This window comes from Pteropus vampyrus, unplaced genomic scaffold (assembly GCF_000151845.1).
Source record: "Pteropus vampyrus isolate Shadow unplaced genomic scaffold, Pvam_2.0 Scaffold14, whole genome shotgun sequence".
NCBI classification, from domain to species: domain Eukaryota; kingdom Metazoa; phylum Chordata; class Mammalia; order Chiroptera; family Pteropodidae; genus Pteropus; species Pteropus vampyrus.
In genome coordinates, this window is record NW_011888795.1 from 14251944 (window position 1) to 14268730 (window position 16787).

At 34.2% G+C, this 16787-nt stretch overlaps 1 pseudogene; it reads right to left on the minus strand.

Moving 5' to 3' along the window:
* Positions 1-703: 703 nt before the first annotated feature.
* LOC111734258 lies at positions 704-822 on the minus strand (annotated as a pseudogene).
* Between the last annotated feature and the right edge of the window lie 15965 nt (positions 823-16787).

A 16787-nucleotide genomic window follows, 5' to 3' on the forward strand; every position in this document is an offset into this window, starting at 1 on the left:
ATGTATGCGACCTACCCCTCACTCTCACTTTAAAAATAGACTAAATATGATATATTCATATTCTGGGCTATAAATAGTTCTGAGTTGAGTTGTAAAGCCAGATTTCTCATTTCCATACTTTCTAAAACTTGTATGAGTTATTATTTACTTTCCACTATTGAACAAGATAAATCTCATGAATTATTACCTCATTTCCATGTAAAAAACAGCTGATACATAACTGAAGAGAAAACATCAAGAAAAAAGAGGGCAGTTTTGGGTGAAATTTTTCCTCGCCCCTAGTTTTATCTTATAAATCAGCATCATGAGATAATTATTAAACTTTTCTTGACATTCTATGCTTTCACAAATTTTCTTGAGATAAAGCAAGGCATTTTAATATAATTTTCTCATCTCGACTGTCATGATATTCTTTAGTGATAAAACAATGTTCTCTTTGTGTAGTTTCACAGTAGCCTCTCAATGTTATAAAATATTTATTCCAAGTCTTCATAAACATTCAGAAAATTTTTATAAAATAACATTATATTTCTACTGACTCAAATTCTGAACCTTCATTATTATCTATGTCATAAAGTTATTGTGAGGATTAAATTAAATAATGTAATAGACACCAAGAGTATTGCTTGACAAACTATATCACTCACCATATAATTGTAAATTTTGTTGCTTTTTAAAAAAATTTTTTTATTATTTTTTTTAATGCCTATAATATCTGGTATTTCTAGGTGGTCTCCCATCCAAGTACTAACCAGGCCTGACCCTACTTAGCTTCCAAGATCAGACGAGATTGGGCACATTCAGGATGGCATGACCATAGATTATTGTTGCTTCTTATTTTTGATCAAACATGTTATCTGGCAAAATAAAAACAAAACAACTGGTATGTCGATTAACACTTTCATTTTCAACTAATTATTGGGAGCAACACAGAAAACAACTTTAATCTCAGGTACTTAGTTAACTTCCAGGGAACAATTTTTAGGTGGCAATTTCAAAGCTAAGATTCAGCTTAGTTTCCTCTTCACTTTTTTCTATTTCTCTTCGAGGTGAACATGGAAAGTCAGCCATCTCCCGCAATAGTCCAGGAAAAATGAAATAAGAAGCAGGACATGCTTCTAAGTCATACAGAAATATTAGTTTCTAAGGGAGTGTAATTTACGTATGCCTTTGAGAGTGTGTTTTCAAACATCTGCAGAAGAATTTCTGTATGGCACTGTCACCGGTGTCTATTTAATGAGAAGCAAACTTGTTTACCAAGTTCTGAAATGAAAAACAAGATGTTCTTGCACAGGATTGAAGTGAATTGCAGTTCCTGTTTCAGCCTCAACCTCAGCTTTTCCCACCCACATTGAGTTTAGAGTCTTATAATACCAAGTTTCAAAACAGAAGCACTAATCACCTCCACACTTTTTAATGCCTTGTTTTGCTCCACCACAAAAACGTTTACCTCGGCTGAAGTACTTTTTTCCCTGAAACCTAGACTTGGTATTTTCTTCCTTCGTCTCTCTGTGTTAAATGGCTTCTTACAATTCTTGGATTAATATGGGCATGGTTGCATAATACAAAACTCACTTAGAGGTGGAGCTGAAATTTTTAAGTGGTAGTACATAAAAGGCTTATTTCCTTTAAGGCTTGTCTCTTCATACATAGAATCAGATGGATTGCCAAAGGGGGAGAAAATCTCATCTTTAATTTAGTGTTCAAAAATGATTAATGCTTTGAGTATCCTGGTTGCTCTAAAATTTTCTTGTGGCTTTAAAGCTTTAAAGCTTTTTATCAAGTTTCACTTTTACACTTATATTTAGACTGATCTTTTCATTAAATGAATTATGGGAATGTGTAATACATCACAAACATACTACATAAAAGTATTGTTACTCTGGCTTACAAAGTGCCTAACAGCCAAGCAGTGCACTGTAAGTGGCTCATAGAATGCTACCAGAAAGGGTAATATATATTTACTTAACATTCACTCAAATAGATACATTTTGAGAGAAAAGAAGATTCAAGAACAAAGAGTTCTTAACTGGAAAAGGGGTACCGATAAACATATAAGGAAGAGATATCAGATAGGAAGTTTTCAAATTTCTGAAGAGGAAATGTCTGTTTCTGAAAGAAAAATGTAAAATACCAAGACTGTCTTATTACATAATTTTGCTTAGATATAAATAAATCTACTTGCCATTAATTTATTTTTTAATGTAGAAATCGGACGTAATGATTCGTGATTTTCTGAGAGCTATTATTCTAGAATGTCCATGTTCTGTCGACTCATTCTCTAAAAGGGGGAAGACCATTCTCCATAGACCTTTGGTTGATCAGTTGGGTAAATGGAGGTACCATTTTCCCAAAAGAAGAATTACTGGGAACGAAACAGATTCGGGTGGGCTAAAGGGACTTTGATTTGGTACATGTGAAGTTAAGATGACTATGACATTTCTAAGCAAGAATGCTGAGTAAATAGTTGAGATGTGAGCTCAGAGATGATATTTGGGCTGGAGGTAGAAATTTTTGAGTCATTGGCAAAAAGAGGGTAAAACAGATTTAAAGCATAGGATAAAGGCTCAGAACTAAGTCTTGGAGTCAAAAGCATACTTAGTCACAAACATGATTAATAGCTTACATATCTTAGTGCCTTCTTTGTGCTGCACACTGTGCAATGTACCTTATACCTTAATTATCTTTACTTAATACTGATTTACAAAAAAGAGCCATCATTTCCATCTTGTGAATTAAGAAGTGAGGATTCAGAATATAAGGTTAATAGTCCAAAGTCACACTGCTAGTAAATACCAGAACTAGGAATTGGACACAAGTCTGTTTTGTTCCAAAACACGTATATCCATGAATATAATGTGCTATATCTGCATCATTTGTTTAATATTCTCTATGTGCAATATATTTTCACATAAATAACCTCATTCAATCCTCCAACAACTCTTCAGGAAGGTATTATTATCCCATCTTTGTTCCTAAGAGAATCACACAAATCCAGTGATTGGTCTTAGGTCATATGGCCACTTCTGGGATAGCAAGATTCATACCTATGCCCATCCATTACCTCCATATGTCGCACTGCCTCTCTGGCATAGAGAGGAGAGCATTAAGATCTCTCAGGAACATGCTTGGAAGAGTGGGTGCCTGAGCGGGAGACAGATGCAAAAACTTCTTTGAGGTCCAAGGATTCAAAATAATATTAAGAATTTGTGGATTAGATGCACAGCATAGTGGTAGACATTTATATAATTTATAAAATGGTTCCCCTGTTTATCTAGTACCCACCTGGCACTATACAAAATTATTACAATATTATTGACTATAATCATTATGCTGTACTTTACATCCTGTGACTATTTCATAACCATCGATTTGTACTTCTTAATCCCTTCATCTTTTCCACCTAACCCCTCGACCCTCTCCTGTTTAGCAACCATCAGTTTGTTCTCCGTATCTATGAGTCTGTTTCTGTTTTGTTCGTTCATGTATTTTGGTCTTTAAATTTCATATATAAGCAAAATCATATGATATTTGTCTCTGTCTGACTTATTTCACTTAGTATAATACCTTCTAGGTCCATTCATATTGTCACAAATAGTAAGATTTCATTTTTTTTAAATGGTTGAGTAATATTCCATTGTATATATGTACCACACCTCTTTATCCAATTGTCTGTTGATGGACACTTAGTTTGCTTCCATATCTTGGCTCTTGTAAATAGCGCTGCCATAAATTTAGGGGTGCATATATCTTTTTGAAATAGTGTTTTGAATTTTTTGGGTAAATACTCAGAAGCGTAATTGCTGAGTCATAAGGTAGCCTCCTGAAAATAATATAACATAATATTGAATGTTAACTATAATTAAAAAAAATTTTAAATAAAGAAAAATATGAAGAAAAAAGCCTATTCAATTTCTCATATGGCTATGTATATATTACAAGTTCTAAAGTAAATATTAGAAACTAGCTATATATTAAAAATAAATTTACCATGACTAAGCTCAATTAAACTCTCTATTCTTATGGGGGGAAAAAAAATTATGGATTATAAAAATTGGAGAGAGCTTTCCTGATTCCTTCTCCAAGAAGCAATGGATTTGTCAGGACTCTTATTCTCCAAAGTTACACTAAAAAAATAGAATATTTCCGGGAATCAATCAATAGGCAATCAAATCTAGAATCCAGGCCTCAGTATTCTGCAAAATGAGAAGTTTGGACTAAAAGATTCTAATGTTCTCCCCCACTTGCCCCACATTAAAATGTATAAAATTTACATGTCTCATACACTTTCTAAATTTATTAGAGCATTCTGTTCCAATTGTGTATATAGGCTATAGATAAGGACCAGACACACTGTAAAACAATCTGCTAAGCTAATTTTTAACAAACAGTTTTTTTACTTGAGCAAGAGTTTCTTGCCCCATTTGCTTCCCCTGGGTCACTTGAATCAGGATTAGCATACCTTACCTGAAATTATCCTAATTTCTAGGTGACTCTACTCTCTTTGCCTGCTCAGAACATAATGTACCGATAAGATGCTCATGGTATTATGCAGCTAATTTAGACTGCAATTACTGTTAATTCCCCTCCTCCTATTATAGCAGAAGCAATGCTGAGGTTCAGAAGATACAACTTCAGCCTGGATCTATGCCATGGTTCTATAAATTTCCAACCCTGTATATATTGTGATGAATTTTGCTTAAAGGTAGATTTAATTACTGCAGAAAATCTTAAGGAACTGTCAGATGGCAGAAATTTGTTACCAGTTTCACTCAAAACAGGAATTTTGAGATGAATTGAAAAAGAGAGAAAGATGAATATTATAGACAATTTGTTACTTAGCAGAAAAGATAGATAATAAACTTGGCTCTTTTTTCAGCTAAACTGTAAAAATCATAATCTCTCCCTTGCCAGAAATTCACCAGATCAGTCTGGCAGTCTTTGGATAGCCTTGAACCTAGGGTTACTGGCAAGAATAAACAAAAATTGCATGTGACTGGGATTGATCTATTGACCCTCCTTCCAAAGCATTGCTCTTAGGAGGAAGATACTTTTATTTTTATATTAAAAGAAAAATGCAGCTTTTCAAGGACCATCATCATAAAGAAAGACCCTGATATTGATCAAGTCGGGCCCCATATTCCTTAGGCATAGAGATTTTTGTAATAAAGAATATATTTTAAAGTATAATTGAGATTGGAATTTAAAAGGAATGAGATGAATATTAATACTTTGAGTGCATAACTTGTTAAATTACTTTACCTCCATTCTGAGTATATTACATCTCAGTAGTATGATTTTCATTGTGATATCGGATATAGAGTTGGGAATGTATATGAGGACTCTAACTACTTAACCTAAGCTCACAGATAACTGATAGACAGACTGCTAAGAGAGATATTTAAGACTGTGAAAGAGCATACATATGGTGATTTCTGAATGTAGTCACTGTTTAATATGCATATGCACTTGAATTGTTTCAGGCACTAGCTCCTTCTGTCACTCTTTCATGAATTCAGTTTTCATGAGTTCTATCCTGGATCACCTTTTTTGCTTCACATTAAATATCCACAGTCATGAACACTACTGAATTAGTTTAATCAAATTCATCATGTATACAATAGTTGCCATTTAAATCTTAAGAGATGCACCCAAAAGAGAAACCTTACACTGCCATGGACTATTGCTTATAGCTAATGTTTATGGGAGGGATGCTGTTATCATGCAGGCATTGAGTTTAAGGAATCTGAGTACTATTTGATAGTCAGTAAATGGTGAGCAGTTGCCAGGGGCAGCCTGCATTAGGACTCCTGGAGCTTATACCCTTAGTCACTGTGGTACAGTGTTTCCCGTAAGAGATCAGATAAATGACATATCAGGAGAAATGAAAGACTTTCTGAATTTTCTTCCTATTTCAATTTCAAGAACATCTTTATTTAATGCACACTACATGGGCCATAAATGTAGACAGAATTCTCGTAAAGCCCTCCAGTGAGTTTTTCTTTTCTCCTCTGCCCCATCAAATTCACTCTCAATAATAACATCAATTACTTTCATATTTCTAAAGGCAAAGGTCATTTCCTAGTTTTCATCGTACTTTAATTCAAAATCTGCCTTTGAAATAATTGATTTCTCTATCTCCTCAATGTACTTTCTTCACAAGGCTATGAGAACACCACACACTCCTGATTTTCCTTACATCACTGGTTATTTCCTCTCCGTCTCCTGAGCTGACCCTGCTCTTCTTCCTCACCATGGAGTGCCCAGGACTCAGTATTCAGCCCTCTTCTCTGTGCACCCTCACCCCCTAATGGTATACATATACCAGTCAAATGTAAAATAGTTAGAAATTTCGGTTTCCAAACAAGGCCTCTTTTCTGAACTTCAGACTTGAATGATCACCAACCGGCGTGACGTTTCCACTTGCGTGTACAGCAGACAGCTCACACTTAACAAATCTAAAACTAACTCAACTTTTCACCCACAACTTGTATCCTTCACTGTCTAATCAATAGAAACTCTTCCCTCTAGTTGCTCAGGCATCGAAGTAACAACTTTCTTGTAGTCTCATATCCCACATCCATCAGAAAAATCATATTGGTTCTACTTGTAAACATAACCAGGTCAAGCACTTCTCACCCTGGCCCAAGATGAATCATCTCTCATCTACTTACAGGTCTTGCAAAACTTAAGATGGATCATGTTATATGTCTGCTTAAAACTCTACAAATTATCCATTTACCTCAGAGTAAAAGCAAAGCCCCTACAAAGGCCCACACAGGCCTAAGTCATCTGTCCCCTATGCTGTCACTCCCGAGTTAGTTCTCTGTTGTCTTTTCCTACTAATCGCCTCGCTCATGGATCTCCTTGCTCCAGCCATACTAGCTCCCTAGTTATCTTCCAGCACACAAGGTACGTTCCTGTCTTAGGGCCTTTGCTCTAACTCTTCCCTCTGCTTGGCACACTCTTCTCCCAGATGTCTTCTTGGTTTCTTCCCTCATTTCTTTAACTTTCTTATCAAATCCTGCCTTCTTACTCCCAATCTTCATTACCCTGTTCTACAGTGATGCTTTTTCCCACAGCACAACCACCTTTGATATACTACATAATGTACTTATATATTAAGTTTCTGGTTTATTGCCTAAGATCCACAAGAGCGGGAACTTTTGATTGTTATTGATATCACTGACGTAGTCCAGGTAATCAGAACAGGTGAATTATATGAAGAATGATTTCTCAATTATTAAATAATTCATGTACAATATTTTCCTTGGCACTAAGTAGTTGCTCCTCTTATGAAAGCTACTTATCATTAGCTTTTACAAATGGGATTCTTTTGGGACCTTACCCCTGAGAATTCTGTGACACATAGTTTATAGAAAAAGCAATATATTTCAAAGAAATGAATGTTAAAGTAGTACATCGTTGTGTTTCTTCACAAGAAGATTGGCCACTGATATGGTTGCAAAATAGTAGCAGAAGTTTATCGAAGTCCCTCTACCACATTTCCACCTCCAGGGCTCCACCCTTCAAAGTATGCCCATGAATTTGATGAGATGACATGCTCTTTATAACTTTATCACAAAGAGTAGCTTCTACAAAATGCTGTGACAGACTAATTCTTAAAGAAATTATAAAATACTGAAAAGGCTTAATTTGCCTCCATTCACTTGTTAAGGGAGAACTGAGTGTGGACTCTGAACGTGGTACAAAGAAGGAACTATGGAGAAGAGAGGAGTCTTCTGTGCAGAGTTCGCTTTACTTAGATAACCAACCCACCTTACCATAAGACCAGCACTGTAAAGCAGCATTCGAAAGAGCAAATAGATATTTGGAGGCACCGTTGATTACAACTTCACTTTTATTTCACTCATTTTTTCTTCTTTATATATAGATTTACACTGCTATGTCTGTTTCAAAGAATTACCTTGATGTAAGAAAATGGTCGGCAACCCATTCTAAGTAAGATGGAAATGATGTTGTTGGCAGTAGTGAGTTGTCTAATGACATGGAAAATGGCCATGTCTTCTTAAAGATGCTTCATAGCTTCATAGCTTCATTGAATCCATCACCCTTTGGCAAGCAGACTCTCCTTTTTTAACCACCTATCACTCAGGAACCACTGAAACATCAACTTGAGATTTACATTTTAGAAGCTATTCACATTCAGAGATGCACAAAAGCAGTTGCCACCTGTCTCGTATTGTGAAAAGAATTTAACCCAAAGTTAATAGATGAAAATACATCTTAGCTTATGTCCTGGCTGATTGAGAAGAATTTTGTTCACATGAATCTTGTCACTATGGTAACTACAGTGTAGAAAGATTGTCCCATGTTCTCATTAGTGCAGAGATTTAAGAGCAAAACCAAAGTACTGTTATTTATATAGCAATAATGAACATCAGCAACATCGAGAGGCATTGTGCTTAATTGTGCTTAATTAAGTTGTTTTCTAATTATTATTAAAACTTCTTTTTACTTTTCTTCCAAGATTCATTCAATAAATTTTAGTGAAGTATCCATTATATATAATACACAGAGTTGGGTGTGTGTTTTATATAAAGATATTCATTTCAATTTGACAGACACTTGTGAGTATTTACCATGTTCCAGAAACCGTACCAGGAGCTGAGGATGCAGTGATTAATAAAGTGCTCCCTCTCCTCAAGAAACAGACAGCTTAGGGAGATACTGATGCACAATTAAATAATTAAAATACAACATGATATTTCCACCAATAGGAGCATATCCACAATCTAGCTGTAGTACCTGGGGAAGAGATGTTAACTTTTAGGGATGGCTTCACAGAGGACAGATGTGATTATGTTTTGAAGGATATGTACAAGTTTTCCAGATGAGAGTGGAAAGAGAATTTCGTTTTGGAAAGATAGACTTTTAGTCTTGAAAGAAAGCATGTGTTTAAAAAAAGTATGAGAAAGGAGAGTGTAGATGTCCAAACTGAAAGTTATAGTGATGCAATGCTCATAGAGGTGCAGAACAATGTTGCATACCAACTATACGTAACAAACTATACCAAGTACTTTGTCACATCCAAAATAAGTAAGATAAATCCTTTCTCAATCTTGCACTTTAAGAAACATGAAAATTATTACTTTAAAAAGTCAGAATAACGTAGTGCTGTAATAGTCTGAAATATGAATTGCAATGGGATTAGGTTGTATATTGTAACTTGGGGGACAATAGGGTTAGATGAGACTGGTACACAAGAAGTAAGTTGTTAGTATTTCCTCAAGTCTAGGCCCTTAATCCCTTGGAGTACCATCATATAGCCTTTCTTACACACACAGACACACACACACACACACACACACACACACACACACTGTATTGATGGGCTCTTCCAAGCACAAATATTCCTTCCTAGCTTCTACACTACTCCCTTTTCTCCATTGGCTAACTGACATTCTTGACCTTCTTGCTCTCACATCTTATCTTCCATTTTTTTCTTGTTGCATTCAGATTTGGCAATTGATCTATTTCATGACTAACTACAGAAACATCAGAGACTACTGCTAGGTATGGTCCATTCCATTCCATGACTAACTTCATGAGATAATGCACTCTAAAAGGGAATCTGGAAGCTATTTCAGGGCCTTTGCTGGGCCACAGAATAAAAAAATGTAGGAAAGTAACAGGTACTATTTTGTATTCTCTTATAAAAATTGGTATAGTATCATCCTTTCCTTCCCTATTTTTTCCTTTAAATTATTTTTTAAAGTACTAATGTCTGCACCTCATCCCAGACCTAGCTATTCAATCAGATTCTGCAGGATGGGTCCTGGAGTTAGTATTTTAAAGAGTTCTAGTATGCCACCAGGACTGAGAATCACTCATTAACCTCAACCTCATGTTTGTAGAGCAGACTGGTTATTAGCTAGTGAACTAATCTGAGCTGACTTTTCAAGTGGACCACATATAGCTGTGGAAAGTTCGTAGGGTTAGAATAAACACTTTCAAGAAGAAATGACCAAGAAATTCACCCATGGACAAATGGTATTAGACAGTTGGGTGGATAGATGGATGGATGGATAAAAAGATAGATGGATAGATGGATGGATGGATGGATGGATAAATGAATGGATGGATGGGTACATGGATAGAGTTTTAATAAGTAGAGATCAAGATAGAGGGCATTCAAGTTGGAGGTCATATGGAGGCAGGAAAACCCTTGGGTAAGGTAAGAAGTTAGAGTGCCTAGCATTTAGTAAATGTATAGGTAAATTGTAAGTCTTTGCTATTTAGAATGTTGTCTTCACATCTGCAGCATCAGCTTCTGGTTCTTGTTAGAAATGCAGAATCTCAGATCCCAAGTGATACCTGAGCTCGTGTAGGAGATATACGAAAGAATTGAAACTGGAATGAGTGTTCTGAATTCAGACTAAGGATATTCAATGGGCACTATTACTGTTATGTACTGGACATGTATATTATTATTACATGTCTATCTGTTTAATATATAAGAGACTATGTAGTGCGATGGAAAGAACTTTTATTGAGAATACAGAAGATTATAAACCCAATACTCTTTTTAACTGTGTACTTTGGGAAAATTCATTTACCCTTTAGGTTTATTTTTCTCAAAAGAAAGATATTCAACTATGATAGCCATTTTTTAGCTCTAAAATACTAATTAAGCAATACATAATCATCAAAAATATATATTTATCTATAAACTGAAGAAAGTGGGCATGGCCCTTAAATCCTTGAGCTTTCCATAGAGTTTCTCATTGTCAAGTAATTCTGCACACTAACCTGTTACAGTTTGGGTTTTCCTATTTTATCAGACAGATTGGAATTTAAATTTGGTTGCTCAAATAGGAATTCAATTTAAATTCAATAAGACATTTATTACATAATATGCTAGCCAAATGTCATCTTGTTATTTAAAACATATTTAATGAAGTTTGTCATCCAAGTAATTATTACAGTGTATTGCTTAAACTACAAATTATGTACGTGCAAATCATCTTTTAACATGGAATTATGGCAATTAGATGTATCTCCTTAGATTTACTTTAAAGTAACTTTATTCATCTAGATATTAATTGATCCAAACACATCTGTTTAACACAATTTAAAACTAATATTTATATAATTCTGCCATCAAAATCTGGTTGCAGAAACACTTTCTCCAAGGAGAGGACACGTGACATTGAACAGAGACTCTGATGTTCAAATAATGTCATAACATGGATCCAAACCCAACTCTGATATTTACTAGTCATATGAAGTTAGATGAGATTCTTAAATCTCTGAGTGCCCATCTTCTCATCCGTGAAGTAGGGGTGTTACCTCACACCTTACAGAATTGACAGTTGGGGATTAAATAAAACATATATACAGTTTATAACATATATAGCAGATAAAAAGGTATTGTTATTATTATCATTATCATAACAACACAAAATCTAAGCTAAACAAAAATGTCATTAAGCCTGAATAAATTAACTAATTTGTGATGTTTAAAATAACAATTGTGTATGCGCGCGCATGCTTCATTCAGTTTATTGTTTATTAATTACTTTAGTAAATGCTCAAGAAATATTTGTTGATCTATTTATTCAATTTTGCCTCTAATAAATTCTTGTCCTTATGACCTCATCATGATATTTATAAAGTGATATTTCATGATGCCAGTACAGATTTCTACATTTTTTTCTTTTTTGCAATTTGGATTTTCTTATAATATTGTTTCACAAAGTATAACACAACTAAATATCTAGTATTTCCTTTTTTCCCCTTTAATGTACCAATGAATTGTTTTTACTTTTAATTCTAATTTCCAACATTTAATCTGTATCTACCAAAAATGCCTCAGTATAATTAACTTGTTCCTTAGCATCCTTCCTGAATTACTTTCTCACATTCACTACATGGATGAGAAGCAGAATCATTTTTACTAACTTGTCCCCTTTCTTCTGAAATTAACAATTAATTTTTTTGTAGGTTAAGAATCACATTGTTTTCTCCCACCACTTCTATGAGATGGTGTAGAGGAGACAAATAGAAAAATAGATAATTTGACTTCTGAAATCTAAAAAATAAGGCAGATTAAACTGGTTAAAAAATGAAATATTTAATCAATTACCTGTTTGAGAGGAAAAGCATGATACCAAATGTCCTGTCTTGACCCATTCTGTTCTAGATGGAAATCAGAAATTAACTGTTTACATGTTTTCTCATTTCTGGTCAAATTATCATTTATTTATCTTATTTGTTTATTCATATATGACAAAGTGGAGTTTTAACTAAACTGTTGAGCTCTTACCATAACTTAAAAATAACTAGTCTAAGCCAGAGGGAGGTGGTTATATTTTGAAAGAAGGAAGCTAAAAATATAAGATCTAACCTTTGCTCTTCTGGAATGTCATGGTAGAGACACTGGAGAAAGGCATATAGAGGGAAATGATACATATCACAAATAAATGGTCCAATTTGCTAACCATTTGGTTTGTGGTTTGGTCTAGCTGGAGCTGAGAAATCATATGTAGAATGAAGGACGATGAGGCTGGAAAGGAAATTTAAAACCAAGCTGTAAAAGTCCTTAAATCACTCACAATTTAAAAGCATAACCTTCGTGAATAGGCTTTGACGATTAGTAAGCAGAAGTTTCCCTAAGGATCATTAAGCACAGAAAAAAACTACATCCTCCTTCCTGGAGGTAAAGCAACTACCTGACCCTTAAGATTCTGCCAAATTATTTAGGTTGCCTACTAACTCAGGTAAACTTCAAACTTCATGCCTACATGAAGCCTTAAAGAATCTTGAGCTTAGCTTTCTATTATTTAAATAGTTCATTTTCCTGTCTGTAATACCTATAATCACATTTCTAAAATTCAATGTTTATTTTTTTTTTTTTATGAATTAGCTCTCCTTATTATTTGATGTGAGACCATAGATTGGTATTTGGGGACTGTAAATATACACATTATGCACACACATATACATGAAATGAATAGATAATTGCTGAAAATATAAATTTTACCTGAAATTCCTATAAGTAAATAAATTTCTAGAAGGAAAAAATAAGAGATACATCTCCCAAGAATTATAGGTATCAGACTTCAAATACTATAATATCCACTAATTCTTAGGCATATGCAGGCATTTGACAATCTTTTGATTAAATCTTTCTATTTCTCTTCTTTTGGAAGGATCTAAATCAAAATATTGACAGAAACAATTTCAGAAGAGAAAATGGAAAAGTACATAGGATAGTTGAAGTTGCATGTGTGTCTATGCATACATATGATTTATATTCTGTTTGACTTCTGTGGTGCAAAATAAATAAAAATTGCAAGTCCTTTTCTATTGGAACTGTGATTTTGGCAAGTTAGAGGAAAAGAGGTTTTACCATACAAAGTAGCGATATTTTATTTGGTAATATTTTATGTTGTCGTGTAACCATTCACCCTATGATTGCATAGACCTTTACAATAACTTCTTAAGGACAAAAAGTAATTACTGAATCAGAATAACAACCGATCTTTAAGCATCTGAATAAACACATAAAGTACTTATTATATATCTATATTTATCCATCCATTTTTTCCCATCAAACACATATTCAGGGCTTCTTTTGTGCCAGGGATTGTTATATAGACCAAGTTTGTAAAGAAGGAAGAATTGGGACCGTGAGGGTCAAAGGTGGTGTATTAAAAATATTAAATTCAAAAAAACAAGGAAGACTCAGTGGGATAACAGCACGACCTAGCTGTACCTACAGAGATGCTAGGTTCCCAGTGCAGCTCTGCCACTCTCTATGAAAAACAGAAAAACAAAAAACAAGCAAAGAAACAAGACACAGAACTAGACATTGTATGATCTTGGGTAAGTGGCTCAACATCTCTACTCTCTCAGTTTTCTTATCCGTTAAATTAGATAATAATTCCCCATTTGCAGTTGCAGAGGACATAAGACAGTGCACATGAAAGCAGTTTGTAAATGATCAAGTATTATTGAAAGATAGATTGTCATATCTGGTCCTGTTTCATCCTTAAAAATGGTACTTAGGGATGCATAGGAACCAAATCTGAGCAGGCCTAGGATATTCAGAGTTCTTTGTAGAACAAAATGAAACCAAAGGCATGCTTCGATGAGAGTAAAAAGGTGTGCAGCTTTGTGAAGAAGGACATACAGATGACAATAATTCCTGTCATGGTGAAAAATAAGCGTTCACAAGGCAATGTGGAAGCAGAAGGCAGAGAATCAGTTTATCAAACTTCCTTTTTTTTATAGGCACTTCGGAGAACTATCAGTTTGTCAGAACATTTAACCAACTGCATAAAATTTTCCCTTCAGACATAACAAAAGCAGGAAAAAAAATCAGTATTCTGCCAGGATTAGTGGCATTCGGCTTGATAAGCTGCGTGGGAAGCTACTTGTCAAGGCCCTGAGATAATGAAAATGGCTCTCTTCACATTACAAAGATTTTACTTATCTCCTGTAGTTTGAAAGCTATAAAAATTTTTACACTTTTCATATTTACATTCTAGGCTTCCACATACTGGGTAAGTGCATGACATTTTGTTTCTGCTATTGTTGCCAGAATATATGAAAGGATGTGTGGGTTGCTGTTACGTTTTGTTTTAGGAACCAGTCAAAACGTGGTTGCCTGTAACTTTAAAAGACTTTAAAACTTTAACTTTTTAGCTGTGACTGTTGACCATTTTTTTTCTTAGCCTGGAGAGAATGATAAGAAATTCCAGATGTTTACCATGGTTCTGATAAGGAGACTTTCAGATAATAGACTTCTCTGGAAGTACAGTCTCCCCATGAACAGGGGTTGAATGGGCATCTGCTATTTTATTTGAAAGTAGGTAACCATGAGAAATAAAGTGTAGTTAATGTTTTTTAAAAGCAAGATCAAAGAAAGAGACCCATAAAAGAGCGTTTACACTGAGTTTCTTGTGGGAGATTTTTCCCTTTTCAAGGAGGGCTTTTTGTTTCACACGGTCGCCACTTCTGTACAGGTAGAGAAGGGTATTATTTGAAATAATATTATTTCACTCATTGAATCCTAGGTTATGTTTCCAGAAACTGCTACTGTTTCTTGGGATTCCAAGCTGTGAAAATCATGAGCAAAAAAAAAAATACATAGACAAATACATTTTAAAAAATCAATGATCATTAAAAAATAATGCCATTTAAGTCTAATCTTTTTCTATATGAAAAGTAAGCTGACCTATGAATGCACTGAGCCTTACTAAAAAACTTTAATTTATTGGATGCTCAGGAAGTGACAGGTTACTTAATACATTACATTTATTTGTTTATTAACAGATTGAATCCTGAAAACAAACCTATTTGGTAGTACAGAATGAGAACACTGAAGTTTAGGACAGAAGCTGAGTCGTCTAGAGTCCTGCACCTTTCCACAGTGGACTAAGAATTTGAACCCAGGTCTCACTGACAACAAAGATGAAACTACAGCACAACATTACCATCTATATAGACTTATGGGAAGTGCATAACAAATCTTGCTAACATTATTATGCATAGCATTACTTTTTTTAAACAGTAATTATATAAACGTATGTCAACGCTTTCAAATTCTTAACATTAGTTAGAATTTTAAAGTTTATACTTATATTAGACATATATACATATATGCATACATATGTACATACATGACTTAAACAGATATAGATAAAACTTACATTCTGTTGAAATATCATCCCCAGTACCATTCTTATTTTCCTTCCCCCAACAATTATTATTTATACTGTGCATTGTTCCAATCTATTGTTACATTTTAAATCCATATATTTGTATCTATAATCAATTATGTTATATTTTCATGTGTGCATTTAAAATATTTACACAAATACCCTATATTTGTTATTTTTTAATTTAGCATGCTTTTCAAATTTTTATTTCACCTTATGTTTCTGAGATGTATCCATGCATAAATATTGTTTCAAGAAATAGTTCATTAATTTTAACTGTTTCATAGTTAGTACTCCACAGTGTGTAGACCCCATTAATTTGTTTTTCCAGTTCCACGTTGGTAGTCTTTTTGATTTTTTGCAATTATGAGCAGTCACAGAGAATATCTGTTTATGCACTTTTTTGTATATCTTTGTGTTTCTCTAATGCACATAACTTAAAAGTGGAATTGTTAGATCATAGCATGAGCACACTTTAAAATTGTCTAGATACTGCTAAACCTTCTTCAAAGAAACTGTCAATTTACACTGTGACCTTTATTTGCCAATCTCATGGCTGTGGTATATCTTCTGGTTTTAAGCTTTCTTTCTTCTTGAGTATATAACTAGGAATGAAATGGTTGGATGACATGGCCCTTTTATGTTCAACTTTTTAAGAAATTGCCAACAGTTTTTCAAAGAGGTTGTGTCATTCTACATCCTCATCTGGAGTGTATGAGTGTATGATTCCTCCACATTCTCACCAACGCAATGTATGGTCAGCCTTTTTCATTTTAGTAGCCTAACAGGTATGGAGTGATCTTGAATTATGGCTTTAAGTTGCATTTTCCAATGACAAATGATATTGAGCTTCTTTTCATGTATTTTTTAAAATGTATTATTTTCTTTAGTCAAATACTTTAAGATAATTATAAATTCACATGCAATTTTAAGAAATAACAGAGATCCCATGAATCATTTACTCAGTTTCTCCCAATGGTAACATCTTGCAAAAACTATAGTACCGTATCACAACCAGGATGGTGATATCAACACAGTCAAGATAAAGAACAGATCCATCATTGCGAGGATCTCTTGTGTTGCCCTTTTACAGTCACA